We start from the raw sequence: 16,339 nt of genomic DNA, 5'->3' as shown, positions 1-16,339 counted from the left end.
CAGAAAATCAGAAATGCACTTTGACTGGTGGAGTAGAATGTTGTTTCCTGGGAGCGGCAGCCCCCTGATAGATTTTTTAGAGAGATCCATGAAACATGCATTAATAGTAATAATAGTTTTGTAAATAAAGCATTGCTCTGGTCAGTGGCCTGAATTTATATTTGGTAAACATTGTTTAAATTTAGATTTGAATACTTAATTCATAGAGCTCATGAGCTCTAACCTTCTAACCTCTTTGGCACCAAAATGACTTGACTTGACTTTACTTCAGTCTATTTTATTGTCTTGCTGCCATTCTATAAGACCCAGTAACGGGTTGGGTGTAATTGATCAGACACTCTTCTTTCATAGTATGCAAAGGTTTGAATGTCATCTGCATACTAGACCAGGAAGTTTGTTGAGTGAGTTTGTGAAGTCTCAGAGCCAGGGAATTATTTATTTCTTTGGTGTTTGCAATATCTAGCAAAGGGTGGAGTGATTTCTAATAAAAAAGAAACAAACGAACAAATTCCTGGTGTCAGCAGAGGCTGGACTTGGTTTAGGTCCCAGAAATGAAACCACAATCTCCAAGATCGCTCCAGATCTAAAACTTGCTAATTTCATGAGATGCTCAATGCATGGTTTCCAACTTGCAGCCAGTCAAAGACAAATTGTCTCCTCTGTTGTTGTCCTGTGAGCTAATGCAGAACACTGAAAACATTTTATATGCTGTAAATAGGCATTCAATTTCTTGCAAATTGTATAGAGCATCAAACTGAAGTTACTGTTGACTGCTGACAATCTGTCACTGTGGACAATTCTAGAACTGAACATGGTCAGTGCAATTAAAGCACATTTGTCCATTTGCTTGGCTTGGAAAATATCCTGAAGGTGGAGTGGGTACAATTTATAATGCACCCTATATGATTTTTTTTTCTCTTTTTTTTGTAAATAGCCCCTGTGCAGAGGTCAGTTTCTATGCATACTAATTATCCACCCATTATTTTTAATCATACTTGCAATCACAGCCTGATTGCCCAACGTAACATTTGCCATGGGCTTTTAGCAGTGGATTGTGTGTCACTATCTGATTAAGTCACCATACTATCCAGCAAAATGTTTGTTATTTTTTACGTTATGATAAATTTCACTATGCATCATGACATTAAAGGAAGTCTTGTTAACTGTACATTTAATTTCTTTTTATTAGGAATGAAAAAATCTTCCTCCTTTCCTTTGCAGGTCTTTTATATCACTATTTAATTCAAGATGAGAAGATTCCGTACCTTTATTTGTCTGCTTGATATATGGCTAATACAAAACAACATTAATACTAATTAGAACTCAACCTGAAAGAGTAATTGAATGAAATCAGAGCCAGATTGTGGAGTGTAGATCAAAATCTTGTTCTTACAACATGAATCTAACGTGGGGGAAAACTATTACCAATCCTGTGATACACTTTTGCAGCATATTACACATACATACATCAGTGTACTAATAATGACATATAGGAGGGTAGTTCATCTTAATTTCACTTACCCAACATAAGCTCCTACACTAAAGATTAAGAACACTTTAGGGGATTTTGCTGCCCGTGAATGGGATACAAATATTTTAGGGAGAGCTGCTTAGTTACCAACTGCATGCCTGTGTTTCTGTGGGCAGCTTTTGATGATTCACTGGAAGAAATAGTTGTGAGCGACGATCTGCCCAACAGTCACCTTAGAGGGAAGCACAACACACTGGCCAGAGGATGGTTCAGGCGATGTTAGCTAACTCTGTACTCAGTTGTCTGTTACACCGTCACTCCCCTGGGTACGCGGGATTCCTGGCCACCATTCAATAGAAACAGCTGGTTTTATTCACCGCAAATGAATCACACTAGAAATACACATGCACTCACTTATACTAGCACTGTATACATGTATACACATAGTAACATGGTCTCTCACATCAAATTAAACTGCACAATCTCCTTTGGCTCCATTCCCTCTAGAATCAAATAAATTCATAAAATACATAAAGTAACATTATTACAGAACCACAGCAAAAAGGCAGCTGTTGAAACTACGGCCTCTGCTTCATTATTACGACCACACAGGCCACGGTTTCTCTTTTCCCACGAAGGAGAGTCTCCTTTCTCCATTTTCCTTGGTTGTGGTTTTTATTTAGTGTTTTTGTATATGCACATAAGCAGGCAGGAACAAATGTGTTTTTCATCGAGGTCTGAGGCTGCATTCTGCTTCGTTACCAACTTCTTGTCACTCATGGATAAGACCAGCCAGTTGTGAAACACATGAAATGAAAGACACATTCAGAGGGAATTTAAGGCTCTTAGTAAAAAAACAGTCTGCTATTCTGCTGTGTTGCTCATTTTAAATTGCACCTGAGAAGTTAGTGCTTACTTTTATCACCTGAGCATTACTTGAATGTTGTCAATGAATAATTGCTTGTAATCAGCTTTAACTACACTGAATGTGTACTGAAGCACTTATCTAACATATAGGTGAACAGGCAGTGCTAACTCTCAGTAGGATTTAAGACTGACCTCAAATGATTTAATGCTAAAAATGTGGTGCTCATATATCAAAGACTTTTGTTTAAGTTAACAGTTTTTGCTGTTAAACATCTCTTTGTTTTTACCAAGTCCTGCATGAGCCAAATGCACTAAAGTCACTTCAAAGATGTTTTTCATTGGTTTTGGCTGATACCAGCAAAGCATCTGAAACAGCTGATCGTTACCCACTAATGTTGTTCTTTTGATACATGTCTAAGAATGTTGAGCATGTCCACAATGAGACATAAGGAGCTCCAGGAGTACATCCCTGAATGATATTATCTGTGTTGGATACATAGAGGACATTAATCTCTCTTAAAGCCTTGTCTTGTCTTTCAGACAAATCCATGCAAGTTGAGGCTAAACATCTGAACACAGAAACACGAGAATGAGCCATTAGAACATGTCAGGGAGCAAACAGTCAGAGGATTCATAGGCGCAGGTGCACTGTTCAAAAAGTGGGTTTTATCTAACCCCAAAATACTTAAACCTTTCATGCATGAATTATGACAACCTCAATCAGGATTTTCTTTTCATCTTTAGGCATAAAAAATATTTTTTTCAAAGAGTTTGTTACATGCCCAGTTAGGTGGACAACATACGTTTTGACTTATGAATTTGACAAATGAATAAATAATATACACTGTGTAAAAGGTTTATGTGCCAGTATACCATCATCACTGACACAAATACAAGAACACAACCTTTGAATAGCTATCCACTGTAGTGACCACTATGCGTGAAAGGGTTATAAAAGAAAAAATAAGCTAATTTGAAAACAATTTGTCTAATAATATGTGACTGCAACAGGAAAGAACTCTAATGTGGTAATGGTGCAGTATACTGTGAATCCTTAAACCTGTATGTCTGACTGATTTATTTCAATTGTGTGGCTGTTGTTACACTGTGCATGATTTAAAAAGAGAGACCTATTTTGTGGCTGTAATCATTTATTATTTGTATCTGGGTTTAAAATGTCTCAGTTGATGTTGGCAAAGGTGGAGTACATCCAGGACATGTTGTCAGCGCTAACACAGAAAAACAGCAGGTACAAACCTAAACCTTTTCCTGCTACTAGTGCTAACCAATTCGAGCTTTAAACTCAAACAAATGAAAAATAGGATTCAATCATATTCAGTCATTCTTTATAAACATATAGGTATTTATTATTAAAGTATGATGACTTTCTGTTTTCATTATTTCTTTGAAAATGTAGACAACAACCTTACTGTTTTACTTTTTTAACTAGTTGGATTTTTCATTGTCAGATATATATACATACTTATATTGTGTTTCACGAGGTAATTACACAGGAATACTTTTTTTATTTTGGTCAATTAGATCTTAAATGAAGTAATTATCAGAGGCATGACGTGTTAGAAAGGTTAAAAATTACTTTGACTAATTGTACTTCATTATAGTATTTAGTTGCTTATTTATTTTTGCAGGCACTCAAACTTCTTTATAGCTACTGAACAAGTAATATTTGCAAAAAACGTCTCCATTGCCAGGTAAACACAGCAGAAAAGTGATGAGCTCATACCACAGAGCTGCACAGACATAACTTATTTTTATGAGTGTGTTCCAAAGACAAATCATTGTAAAGCTTCTCTGTTTTTAGCACACAGATCTATGTGAAACTGATTTAGTAATAATTGCACTCTTCCAGTTAAAACATAGGTTGTCATAAAATACTGACAAGAAGAGTCGTGAATCATGTTTCTGGTTGGGACTCTTATGCAATTCTGTTTCTATTGTATTGTGTTTAGAAAGTGAGGGAGTTTACAAAATATGCACATTGCATGCCCTTCTTATCACTGGTAAACACCTGAATCTCCAAGCCAAACAACACAGAAGTAATCCATTAGTGCTAGGAAGGACGATGTGGAAAAAGTTCTTTTGTAATCTGACTGATGTTGCACAATTCAAATGTTTTGTTGCTGGATTTAGCAGTGCTAAAATTTAATACACTGACACTTGACTGAACTTTCTACAAATGCCTTAGCAAGCTTTTTGCTCCTTTTTTTAAATTATTTCTGACAATTTGTTGTTTTTATTGCAGCAGACAGCAGTAGGCTTTGCAGAAACCTTTTCCCAGCAGCCACATACTCCGGTCTTTTTATTGCATCTCGTTTTTACATTTTGTCAAGTGTTGAGGTCAGTGTCTTGCAGTACCTGCCTTAATTCAGTCGTCTCTCACTAACATGGACCTGGGAACCTCTGAGTGCTGGGACAAGGTAGGGACTTATATAAACACAGCAGCATTGCTTCTTATTGTTTCATGAAATTCAAACTGGAAAAAGCAGCCCCTATAAAAAGCTCCAGAGATGTAATGCAGCCAGTGGAAAATTATTTTTCTAGTTTATTTTATAAGGTTTTATCCTCCCACCTTCCAATTGCTGTTCAACATCTGATTTTCAACTTGAGATCCAGGCCCCCTTTGGAAAATATGATATTTTGCTGCAGGTTTGCTGTATTGAATAAAATGGAGCTACATGTATGAATCGTTTAGGCGTTTACCACAACAGTTAAACTACTCTAGTGTCTCGGTTTCCATTTGCCTGCAGTTTATCAAGCACAACAAATTATCAAATCCTGTTCCCCAAGCCTTTTTTCTACATGACCCTTGTATAAGAAAAACTACTTAAGTACTTTCTTATTTTCCACCACTGCTGAGCAGAACCACGCTCTTTGACGTCCTTGATTCTTCTCCTTTTGTTGTGTCTGGCTGCTGCTCAGACAGAGTTGATATAAAATCACTCTTTCTGGATAACATCAGCTTTCTTCTTGTGTTTCATCTAGAGATGTTAAACAAGAAAGACACTGCACGCAAAAAAATCCTGAATAGAAATTTATATAAGTGTTTTGTAACGGCAAAGCTGGTGAGTGTCCTGACACTGCTCAAAGCCAAGGTAAAATTAAACACCAACCGGTTTTTACTGGTAGTTCTGTGCAGCAGTATTTATATCACAGTCACCATTAAAATTACTGTTTAGACTCTGTCCTGATTAATTTTGGTGGGAGCCTTTTTTTTTTTTTTTAATGTCCAAATAACTGCCCAGAGGCAAGTCAGAATTGCTGCCAAGTGGCACTGTATGACTTGCTTCTAGAAGGACTTTGTCTCATCTGTGTTCCTGTAGTCCCTGTTTTTCACACATCGTTCACTGTACACTTTACAAAAGTAAATCAAAAGCGTGCCTCTTTTGCTGCAAATGTGTTTTTAATAGACCTAATACTCAAGACAACTTTTTTGTGACTGTGATACAGTACATAAATTGTGCAGCTGCCTATAAACAATACCATGAGGGTCAATTCACGCATTGTCTGGGATTTTAAAATCCTTGCAGTATTTCACCCCACACACAGAGACCACATGCTAGCGTCGTGCTGCAGCAAGACCTCACATGCAGCTAAGATTTAGTGCGCACCTCTAATCGCCTGTCATTGTTACTCTCTGATCTGATTATCTCTATGTTTCTGGGGAGCATTTTAATTGAAGTATAGCAATTAACTGAAGTGGTCTGCTGCTGAGTGGACAGTGAGCAGACCTCAGTTTTGATCCAGTGTGTTAGTACACTGAAACTGAAACCTAAATACGGACGCTGACTCCCCTGTCGCCCTGTCTTTTACTTTGGTCACAACATCACCATCACAGTTAATTAAGAAATAAAATGTTCCCCATGAGTGTGAATGGAAGGATGAATAATGTCTTTTACATTGTGTGTGTTCTACCACCATCTCTCTGTGTGACTTACTGCATGCAGGAATTTGTCTCAGGGCCACACAGCTGCACCTGGTATGGTGCCGTCTGATTCACGACAAGAGTTTCGCATTATCTTTCCAGTGGTGTTTAATTTGCAGTTTAACAACGCAGAATTACACATTTTTCTCATTCTGCACCCCGCTTCATGCTGGCAGCATATAAATTAAAAGTCAGTCGGAAGACTAGAGTTCCAACTACGCACACTATTTCACTGTTATGTATCTTGTTTCTGTCTCCATGTGGTCTAGTTTATCTAAAGGGATAGATCCCTGCCAGGTACAGATTCTTGCTGTGGCAATGCATACTTGAAATTCAACAGGCATGTTACAGTAGCTCAAGGACTTTTGGAAATTCTATCATTTTATAAGGATTCTGATACAGAGAACTAAATGCTGGTACATCAGTCCCCCTCAATATTTGCATTGCAGTTCAGTCAGGGGTCTTTGTAAGCATCATAAACCTTGTGAGTCTCCATGTTCAGAAAATTGTTGAGGGCAGAATCTAAAAGGCCCGCTTTTCCAGGCTCTGACCCTGCTGTGTTGTTGCTCTGCTCAGTGTGTGAAGAAAGGTCCGTCCTCTCCCACAACTTGTAACCCCTCTCATCCAAGGAGGTCATGGCCGTGTTGGGAGGCATTCCAGACGTAGCTGCTCTTTCTAGCCCATTAAACCAATCAGTGAACACACACAAAGTGTTAGCTTTGTCTGCATGGCCGAGCAAGGGTGCTACTATAGCGGGACTCCCCCCCTGCCTGCCTGATCGGGATTTAATGTAGGGTTAACCCCCTACATCAGTTTACACAGCTTTTTTTTTAAGCCACTTAACAATCTGAGTACCAGTGGCATGATTGATGGAGGTCACACATGGGGCAGAACTTCTTTTTTTTTTTAAGAAACCAGAGGGTGCATTCTGTTCCAATTTCACAATAAGAACTAATAACAATGTTATCATTAGGGAGTATTTGAGCGATTACTTCATGTGGTTCACTGCAGTAATTCAAATTTTTATCTTGCTGTCAGGAGTTGGACAACACCGCTCTCATATGTTTGCAAAGTATGCAAGTAACAAAACCTTTCCATTATCTCTAGTTGAGGTATCTGTTTGATTTGTCCCAAAACTGGCTGAATTGTGGTCTAGACACAGTCTTGGTCACCTGCAACTTCTTTTAATAATATTTTTATTAGACACAGAAGAAGATAGTTGTTTGTCTTTCAATAGAAACCTTTATCTAACTTTTAGTAAGCCTCCATTCGTCAATAATAATAATAAAATTATAATAATGGAATAAATTTCATTTATTGCAATCTGCTTTTACACCTGCTGGCTATATGCAGTTGGACAAGCTTATTTCAGAACCCAAACAACAGATGGTGGCACGTTCATATATTTTACTTTAAGTGAACCGGTTTAGTGTATTTCATTACATCTAATAAAGCATCGCTATTTATCCCTTTTTTGTTGTTCTGTAGATTGCTTCATCATACCATCATCTGGCAAGCCAAGTCATATCCGTCACAGTTGGCACAGTGTGAGTACACAGCCGCTGTGCTGGACGGGGTGACGTGTTACGGTCTGAGTTGTGTCAAAGCCACATTTTGCTTGTGAGAGCGTGTGTTTTCAGCTGCTGACTGCTGGGTGCACCTGTGAGAGCAAAATAATCTCCCCATTTCAAAGCTTTCTACAAACTATAAATCATGGCAGAACTCAAAGAGGCAAAATGGTAGTATATGAATTCACAACTGTGAATAATTGTTTTAGCCGGACCGCAGCTTTTGATGACGGCTATTTATTTTTGAAAGACGAGATGATTGCGTAAAGGTTAGGGCAACATTTGAGTGGACTTGTACAATTTCTCCCCCACTGCTGTTATAAATGAGCATTTCCTTGTTTGGCTAGGGTTGTGTTACACATTGAAAGAAAAAATACAGTAATATTATTTTGTGTTTTTTACAGAGCGGTTTCCTCTTTGCAAGAAAAGAGGAGGTTGTGTGAGGGATAAAACACAATGCGGCGTCCTAACAGCTTATTTATCATCAGTTTCATTACAGCTGCATTTAGAAATCCAACAGCTGTTTCAAAACCAAAAAATATATGAAGAGCTTTTTTTCTATGCAGCATTTCCCAAACTTTTTTTTTTCTACTCATAGACTTTCATGGGTTTGGGGATTGTTTTTTTATATTATTCATGTCCTTCCTGTGTTTTTTCTTCCTTTGTTTGCCCCTTGTTCTGCCTTCTTTGTCATGATTAAGTTCACCTGGTTCTTATTAAGCCTCTCCTTCATATATAGTATATTCCTCCTCAGCCTTTAGCTGTGTTTGCGTTGTCCAATCTTTCACTCACTCCCTCTATTATATAGTGATTTCTCCATGGTAGACTAACTAGCAAACAATTGTAGACAGCTGTTGATACATTACATGGGTGTGCCAGTCTTACATAATCATGATCCCGATATTCATAATTATCTTTGATGCTTAAACAAGGGCAGAACATCTGCAACACATTTGAGGCCTACCATTTTTTAAATACACACTGTAACTCACAAATCTCTGCACAACATTTAATTAAAGATGCATGCCACACATCTGTGCACACCTAACTTTATTTACAACATACGTGAAGCATATCCTCCTACCAGAGCATGATGAAGATGCATCTGTGGAATTACGTCAGATAAATTAAAACTACATTTTGTTTTTTAAACAACAGCATCCCCACAGTTGCTTTGGCTCTGAAAATATTCCACAAGAGAGCTATTTAACAACATATTACTGACATATTCATAGTTTAGAGTAACAACTAATGTGTGTTAGGTGTTTTACCTTGTAAATCATTCTGCTCAGGCACAGGAGAACACGGACCGTTTTATAGTTCTGTACAATAATTTTTGATTTTGTTAGGTGATGCTTTTGTAACACCTACAGTGTTACAGGATAAGGGAAACAACATACCCTCAGTGTGGTGTGTTATAAAGTGAATGAATGCATAATTCAAACACATTTTTTCTGTTTATGTATTTTATTCTCTGTGCATTTTCAATTAAATCCATGGCAGTCTTTCTCATTATCTTGTCTGCATTTGGATCAGCTTCATATATTTAATTCAAATGTGACAACAGACCGAAGCTAAAGTAGACGTCTGTCTACTTTAGCTTGATAATTTGAATCAGTTCAAATGAAAAAAGCAGTAAAAACTAAAAGTTAGCTCTACAGATGGTTGGAAGTGATCAGTGCCAAGCAGTAATCAATTACTCATTACACATTAATCACTGGAAAAACATACAACAATTCATTATTTAATGGTCAGCAAAATAAATATATTATATTATTCAAACCATCGTATTTGATCTTATTGTTACTAAACGTGTAAAAAGAGAAAGCAGAACATTACGGTTTAATAAGCAGTCTCACAGTTCAAAGACGTGCAGCAGCTGATTTTCATGCCCTGTAATGACTGCACTGTTAGCATTTTAATTAACCACATTAAATGCTTTATTTTCAGTTGTCACAATTTAGAAAACTCCAAGTCAGTTTACCCTAGGCCACAATAGCTCATACCCAGCCTGCTGCAGTCATTAGCTGTCACCATCAACCTGAAAGTGATCAGTAATGTGATCACAGAGGGTTGCACTCTTCACACAACAACCACAAACATGATGTAACAGTCTGAGCAGTCTCGTGGCTCAACAGACATTTGGTTCTTAACAATTTGTGTACAAAATAATCCACCATTGTAACTCGACAAATGCAGAGACACTAATAGAAACAAGCCTCCACTCTGAACTAATAAAGAGATTCCATTAGTTCAAAACCACTAAACCACATTTAATGTTGATCTTCTTGTGTCTTTGTTTCAGTCCGTTGCATCATAACCTTTTTTTGTTCTTTGGAAACTCATCTTTAATTTTAGTTTTCGTTGTATTTGTACTTAAAAAACAAAACAAATAAAACAATATACTATTTATACCATATTACACGGCCATATTTCAAAGAGAGTCATTTAAAAATATTATAATTATAATGAAGTTTCATGAACTTTATACATTAAATTCAATCATTTTCAAACACTTTCAAAGTAGCGTTTAGTTGGGGACCCTCATAATTTGACACCCCTCATAATCCTCTAGAATACTTTGTTCCAAACTGACCATCTCCTGGATCTTGCAGCATGAACCCTGATTCAAGATTCAAGATTCAAGATTCTTTATTTGTCACATGCATAGTTATACAAGTACAACACGCACTGAAATGCATCCTGACACGCTCCTCGACTGTGCAAAAGGGGAGAGAAGAACATTATATACATTTATTAAAATAAATGAGATCCAATTTGGTAAAAGACTAGTTTGCTAAAAACATTTGTTAATAATAACAAAATGTTAGATTCTGAGTTTGGCTCGTGTGTTTGAATATTTTACTTTTACTTTGAAATAAAACACACATCAATTGGGATTAACAACCAAACCACCAAAACCAGTTGGAAACACTCCAGTTGTTTTTACAGCAGACACTAAAGCTGTTTAGCAGTGGTCAGTAATCAGGCATCTTACAGCACACTTTTAATCTTCCATAATTAGTCTCTTATTACATATAACTGGCCTCAGACGTATTGTTATATCATCTATTATTTATCGTGTTTTAATCACTGTGCTTGTTGCTCCGTCTTGCTGCCTGATCTCATTCTGTACTTTTCAGCCTTTCCTGGTTTCTGGATCTGTTTTTTTCTTCTTTTTGATTTTTCTTGAAGCAGTTGTTTAATTTTCAGATTTACATTACCAGAAGTGTTTCGAAACAACTATTTGAAGCAATTGTTCCATTTGCGATCGATAAACACTGTCGTGTGCCTCACTTTCTGCAAGAATTTAGAGCATTATAACAACATAACAAGCCCACACGGTTACAGTGTTTGCTTCTGAGAAAGAATGATGTTGGTCATGAAAACTCATGAAATGGCAAAAAATGTTTAAAGGGCAAATAAAGAGTTTTCGTTTACTATTGTTATTGTTTTTATACATCAATGCACCGGTCACCTCTCTAATTACAGCAGGGTGATGAATCAAACTAAGTATCTAGAGTCCACATTAAAACCAGTTTAAGTTTCCAAATTAGTAGAATACTTGACATTATAGGCACTTTCTAGTTTATTTTGCAATATTAGCTTTTGTTTATGAGGTCTTTATGTTATGAATGGAACATGTTTTTGACCAATCAGATTGGTTGGTTAAAGCTACCTGTTGTTTTACAGTTTCCTTTTGCTCGCATTGCATGACGAAAAGAAGGGGAGAGAGAGATGCAGTGTTCCTGTGGTCACTGACCCACATAAAAGCCCCCCTCCCATTATTCCATTTATGAGGATGAATATGCACACATCCCTGCAGACTTACAGGTCAAACCTTGTAGACCCAATACAGATATATGAGATGCAATGTAAATAAATACCGAACAAACTGGACTCCTGTTTTTTTTTAACAAGCCAGGCATTATTCTACAAAGCAGGCAGTTTGGAAACGGGTCTGAGTTGGTTATGTTAAAACTTTAAAGGTACCAGTAAGCAGGAGCAGATGGGGACAGCAGGCAAGTCTTTTGTGGTGCGGCCCTCAAATTGCTCCATCTAAATGTTTGGTTTTATTATTTGGCTGTCTTTACTGTTCCCTGTAAAATTTGGATTTTGTGAACATCGTCATCAGGATAAAATGCAGAAACAAGGACAGTGTCGTTAAAAACTGATGATTTGCAGATAAATTAAAGCCATTTTGTTTTGTTAACAATACAATAATGAACAAGAGTTGGTCTTCTGTAGAAAAAGTGCGCTGAAGAGATCAGTTGCGAAACCTCGACAGCAGACATCTGTACCTAAGTGCAACTGTCTTTCTAACTCTAAAGTCTAACTCTGGATGAAAAGAAAACACAAACATTCCCCTGAAAGCTTTCACATCGTCAGCTTATAGTTCACAAATTCCCTAACTGATTTTGTTTGTACTTTTACTGTGCCCACGTGTCTTTTATTTTGCACAGAACAACAGTCCACAATGCTGAGAACAGATGGACAAACCCTTTTTCACATGTCTGTGAAGCTTTTCTGTTGAACAAAGCTAAGAAGGAAAACATCCTTGCAGCTGTATTTCTGGTTATGGCCGTTGAACTCACAGGACTCATTACTCATCAGTTAATTAGTGCAGAGTACACCACATGAAGGTTACATCATCTTTTTAAACTTGTTTTTGGTTAACTTTGTTTTCATGTTCTAACATTTTGTTGTAGTGCACTTTATGATGTTTATCTTGAAAGGTGCTATACAAATTAAAAAATATACTTTACTTATTTACTCGAATGATTAATATGCAGTGACTTATATTTGGTGAGAGATGGCAGACACATTGGCCAAAGGACACTGAAGAACTGCCAGGCAGGAACAAAGGAGGAAGATGACAGCCTCAAGGTTTACTGCAGATTAAAATAACAAATAATTTATATTCTAATGATCCTGACTGTGGTGTTTTTGTCTGCTTGTGAGCATATTTTCATATACATTAGGTGGTACAAAAACCAGGAAAAGAGAATGTTCAGTGAGACCTTTTTTTTTTTTTAAATTAAGAAACGACAAAATAGCCTATAAAGTTAATTTAATTCTTCTGAAATTAGCTTTTTGGCCTGGGAACCAGGCACTGTGCATAGCTTCCTCTCTAATCATCAGGCTCTCGTTTTGCTTGCAGCATGCCATCTAAACAAGAAGGCTCTTTGTGTCAGACAGCAGAGGCAGAAAAAAAAAAGAAACAGTGGTAATTTTCCAGCTCTGTTAAACTAAGATATTGTTCTCATGTGTAGATTGCGGTTCTGTCAAGTTAATTAGATAAACATCAGAGAGAGGTTTGTTTCTGAGAGTTTAGCACCTTTTGTGAAATACAGGCACTCGTATGTGCGTGCAACTTTTTTGACTGTGTTTATGTGTGGCACAGGACTGTGACTGAATCTGCATGGTCATCAGATGTTCACCTTACAACACATTGCAGAGTAAAGGCAGATAAAATGTTAACAGGGAACAACAATTAGTCTAGTCATAGTCATGACCACAGATACAAAGATGGTCAAACTGAGCTCCTGTTTGATTTTGTTTTACTTTTTAAGCTTTCCTTATTAGTCTCTCTGTGATTTACATTAGTGCCAAACACAGGAACATTTGTCTCATTCTCTTTGATTTGACTGACTGAAACATCATGAGATATGATTTTAATTCAAAATAATATGCAGTGAAGGTAATAAAATATAAAAGAAAGCACTTACAACATGTACTGTAACTGCGTAGTAAAATACAGTAAAAAGTAATTGTGGGTTTTCCTTCTCTGTTTTCTAGCCAATGTAAAACACTCAGTTGACCTTCTGCATATCACATGTTGAGCCCGAAACATTTCCCGTAACATCATTGTCACATAATCATCTGACTCCCATTATTGGTTTACTCTTATTTATTTATTTTCCCTGGCAGACGAACAGAGCAGAGGTGATGTAGAGTCGACACAGTCTGCTGGCTGGGAGTGGTGTATATGGAGCCTTCGATCAGCAGCTCAGAAATTAAAACAAGACTCATAATGACTGAATTAAGAATGCATACAGTACACATCAGTGCCTTCATTCTTTGTAGGTTTTTTATTCATGTCTCTTTATACATGTTTTATTCTTGTACCATTCTTGACACCTGATAACTATGGATGTGAGAATGAGAAATGATGTCCCTTTATAGGGATGTGGTTCTTATTTCTTATAATGCTATATAACTGACGAACCTTTTTTTATATTATCATTTAATTGGCATAGAAATCCTTTATTGTCTCGCCAGAAAATGGACCAACATTGTGGATGTCTCATAATATATCAAATGACAAAGTGAATAATCCTTGTATTACCCAAGGAAAATCATTAAATTTTGACATTAATCTGTTTTGGATGTGGTCAATTCCATTGTTTTCAGTTGTATTTCTCCTACAGTGAAGTATTTAGAAAATAAGTCTCATGAGATATTGAACTGGTTTGACATTCTTTAGAGTTAAAACCACAAATGTCATCCTTTCTATTCTTCAACTGCTTTAAAATTGTGTGGAGTTTTAAAGAATGTCTTTTCGTGCAGATAGGCCTGTCAGCAAACACAACAATAAAGATAGTCTAAGTAGAAATGAATCTCATCTGTTTTTGCTTAAACTGGCCCATTGTTTACACAGAGCAGAGAGAGGCACACTGAGTCCAGCTGCTCTGGAATATTTGAGTTTCACTGTCTTCAACACATCTTCATTGTAGTGCTCACCAGCCCTCTCTGCAGCTGTAGTCATGCACCATGCTGTTCCCCTGAATGCACACCAAACCTTCTTTAGGGTAGTGTAGATCTGTGCTAACATGCTATGCCTTTTCAGACACTGACAATTTGATATCTTTCATTAGCTATTATCACCTTCAGCCCAAGTGTAAGAGTCTATGAAAGTAGTGGCAAATGAATTGTATCATTTGTCAGTCATTAGTTAAAGAAAAAACTGAATTAAAATGATACAATTTGTGAGGATGCATTGTTTCAAAGAGAAGAAAACTCATTAAAGGACTGCAAGAAAATTATGAACTTGGTTGAGAAGGTTCTTTTTTTTTTTTTACACAACAGCTATGGGATAGATAAAAGAATAAATAGCAAAATGTAAACTTAAGAAAAACATGAAACTTTTTATTATGCAAATAAAATAAGCATATTTTTACTTTATTTCAAAATGTAGACTGAAATATAAATAATAATACCTAACAGCGATAAATGACTGGATTGATATTAAAGCAAGTGATGATGAAATGTAAAGAAAACTCATGCAACAACTGATAAAACATGTATGTATTGCACTTCGTAAGAGTCATAGATGCCTACTTTGGGATTGTGAGAGGACTGCTGTTTAAGACCTTTGCAGCTGCCCCTGCAAGAGCATGATCACTCTTACCTAAACCTTGAACGTACATCCGTGCTGTAAAAACAGGAGCATTGTTTTATCATCACCATTACTTTGGTTTAATTATTGTGAGCCTCATCAGTGCATCGTAAATACATTCCAATTGTTCTTTGTAAGTGTTTAAACACTCTGAGCCAAATGAGTAAGAGTTTGCAATGGGTCTTGGCAGTGATTAGTTAGTTTGAGCCCCCACCCAGTTTTTGGACCTTTCCTATAGTCTTCAAATGGTTAGTCAAGAACTCAGTAAGCATGTCAACATGTTTACACCCTTTTTCTGCCAATCTCTGAGAAACATGAACGGTTTTCATGTCTACTCCAATCCGCCAAGCATTTGATCCAGTGCAGTTGGACTTGAGACCTCTGACCGTGCTGCGATTTTAAGGCACAGAGCAACCTGAGCCAGAGGGGTTAAAGTTCTGAGCTGGCACAAAGGGGCGTGAAACTTGGTCTAATCGTGACACACTGTTCATTAATCATGGTTACAGAGACTTCTAATAAAGAAAAGGAGGCGGATCTGATCCTAGCTCTAGTTCTCTGATCCTGTACCAGGTTGCAGTGGGCTCCAGATGTGAGGGTGGACTGTGAAGTCGCTCACACACCCATCTCCAAGCACGCAAAATGCCTTGTGCATAACATGATGTGCAATGAGACATGTGTTTGCTTTGAAACAATGTAGGTCAAATGTTGCTTTCTTGTGTTATCAATATGGATGGAGAAGTTCTCACCTGGAAAACGCAGCTGCTGTGAACTTCACAAACATCTTGTGAAGTCAACAAGAGCAGCAGCTGTTTCTTCTGTCAGTGTGCTGTTCATTACATGAATACAAGGACACATGCCCAAACTCTTCAGGTAAGTTTGAGTCATGTAGATGTGACCTCACTGACAAACGCCAGGTTTCACAAGTTTTTCAGTTACAGTTTTCAGCCTGCAGATGTTTTGTCTCAGACAGCCTCTAGATGGCAATGTTCACACGGATGTATTTAATACTCATGGTTTGTTCATGGTTTGAAAAAAAATTGCCTGATGAAAGCTCACTTCAAAGCATCTGCTTTAAAGCAGAAGTTAATGTG

This window comes from Simochromis diagramma, unplaced genomic scaffold (assembly GCF_900408965.1).
Source record: "Simochromis diagramma unplaced genomic scaffold, fSimDia1.1 OVJJ01000603.1, whole genome shotgun sequence".
Classification (NCBI taxonomy): domain Eukaryota; kingdom Metazoa; phylum Chordata; class Actinopteri; order Cichliformes; family Cichlidae; genus Simochromis; species Simochromis diagramma.
Note: the sequence above shows the minus strand (reverse complement) of the source record.